This window comes from Euphorbia lathyris, chromosome 7 (genome assembly GCF_963576675.1).
Source record: "Euphorbia lathyris chromosome 7, ddEupLath1.1, whole genome shotgun sequence".
Lineage (NCBI taxonomy): Eukaryota > Viridiplantae > Streptophyta > Magnoliopsida > Malpighiales > Euphorbiaceae > Euphorbia > Euphorbia lathyris.
This window is the reverse complement of record NC_088916.1, coordinates 17,809,145-17,811,466: the sequence shown is the minus strand read 5'-3', so window position 1 is coordinate 17,811,466 and position 2,322 is coordinate 17,809,145. Positions and strand designations below refer to the sequence as shown.

Below are 2,322 nucleotides of genomic sequence, written 5' to 3'. Positions count from 1 at the left end.
CTTTTAGGTGGCTTGTCCTCTTCTAAGTGAATTATATGCATTACTATACTAGGATTAATTCCTTTTAATTCTGAAATTTGCCATCCCATACTTCCTATCCTATTTATAACAACTTCTTTCAATTTTTCTTCTTGATCGTTTGTTAATTTGTTAGAAATAATTATAGGTAGAGAATCGCCTTCGCCTAAGAAAGCGTACCTCAAATGACTGGGTAACTCTTTAAGTTCTAATTTAGGGGGTGTTACAATTGAAGGCGGAACTGGTCCATCTTCTCGAATCAAAGGCTCTGGGTCCTTATCATCTAATTCCTCACCTATTATAGGTTCAATTATTTCTTCACTTTGAATTACATCATTGACACATTCCTCGACTAAATCAAGTTTCATACAAGCGAATTCCTCCATAGAGTATTTCATCGCTTTGTTCATATTAAACTCGACCTTATCTTCTCCTATCCTTAAAACTACTTTCCCTTCCGACACATCTACTAGAGCGCGTCCCGTGTTCATAAACGGTCTACCAAAAATTAAAGGGCAGTTTACATCATATGCAATGTTTAATATAACAAAATCGGTAGGAAAAATAAATTTATCGACTTTGACTAAAACATATTCAATTATACCATATGGCCTCTTAGTGGTTTGATCCGCTAATTGCAAAACCATATTGGTACGTTTGATATCTTCTTCTAAACCTAACTTGTTAAAAATAGACAACGTCATTAAGTTTATACTTGCTCCTAAATCACAAAGACAACTTGGGAATTCAATATCTCCCAATTTACACGGAATGGTAAAACATCCGGGATCCTTGAGTTTTGTGGGCAAATTACTTGATACTATTGAACTACAGTCTTCAGTTAACGAAATGGATGAAATTCCTTCCCAACTGATTTTCTTCGAAATCAAATCCTTTAAAAACTTACCATAGTTAGGAATTTGTGTGATTGCATCCATGAACGTTAAATTGATATGCAAATTTTTGAGTTTATCCAAAAACGTTAGAAGTTGTTTATCATAGTCCTTATTTCGGACTTTGTGCGGAAAAGGTGGCTTGGGTACAAAAGTTTTGGTACCTGCGTCAAATGGTGAACTATTTGTGTTTAAGATATCTTCTTTGGACTTTGGTAAATCAGTTCCTGGTAATGTTGCATCTTTGGGCATTTCAGGCCCTTGATAATTTTTCCCTGAACGAAGAGTAATAGCCTTCACCTGCTCTTTCGGATTTTCTTCCGTATGGCTGGGAAGACTTCCCTCTTTTCGGGATGGAATTGATTTAGCAAGTTGACCAATTTGAACCTCCAAATTATGGATGCTAGATGAGTGGTTTTTAATAAGCTGATCGAATTTACTTTCGATCCGTTTAAAACCATCATCGTGATTACTTATTTTTCCACTGATAGCATCTATAAACTTGTCGATTTTAGAATATAAAGTGCTAATCGTATCTCTTGACTGATTTTGATAATTAGTGGTACGATTTTGATTAGCACTTGTATTATTGTTACTGTTATCTTTCCAGTTAAAGTTAGGATGATTCCTCCATCCAGCATTATAGGTATTAGAATAAGGATTATTAGTTTGGTTTTTCCCTTGGACAAAATTTACCTGTTCGATCTCACTCATATTTTCGTAGTCCACATCCGTTTGGAATGGATTACCATTGGTATTGCGTGGTGCCATAAATTTATCAATTTTGTGCGATAAAGCAGAAAATTGGGCTTGTAGCATCACGACTGGATCAAGTTCAACTATACCTTTAACTGATGGTGTGGTTGAGGATGATGGTTTTGCCACCGGCATATGTCCACGTTCCGCGGGCCACATACTGCTGTTGATTGCCATTTCCTCCAAAAGTTCTCTCGCTTGGGCTGATGTTTTCTTCATAAATAGCCCTCCTGACATAGCATCTAATGAACCCCTAGTTGTAGGATTTAGTCCATTCTAATATGTTTGCATTAAAAGTTCAGCGGGTAATTGGTGGTGTGGGCATAAACGTTGAAGTTCTTTAAAACGTTCCCAAGTTTCATAAAGAGTCCCATTGTCATTTTGAGAAAAAGATGTTAACTCCTTTATAACTCTTGCGGTTTTTGCCAAATGAAAATATTTAGATAAAAATGCTTGGGCTAATTGTTCCCAAGTGGCAAAAGTTGCGGCTGGCTTAGAAGTTAACCATTCTTTGGCTCTATCCTTCAAAGTGAAAGGAAAGAGGCGAAGTTTGATTGCTTCTGCAGTCACATCTGGAATTTTAAAAGTATCACAAATTTCAAGGAAATTTGTTAAGTGGGTGTTAGGATTTTCGTTAGGTAACCCGTAAAATGTT

The 2,322-nt window shown here is 36.2% G+C and overlaps 1 non-coding gene across 1 annotated transcript; it reads left to right on the top strand.

Annotated features, from left to right (window-relative positions):
- The first annotated feature begins 1,974 nt into the window (after positions 1-1,974).
- LOC136201728 (small nucleolar RNA R71) lies at positions 1,975-2,081 on the top strand. Its single transcript, XR_010674070.1, has one exon. It is a non-coding gene; the product is annotated as a small nucleolar RNA R71 (small nucleolar RNA).
- Positions 2,082-2,322: the final 241 nt, after the last annotated feature.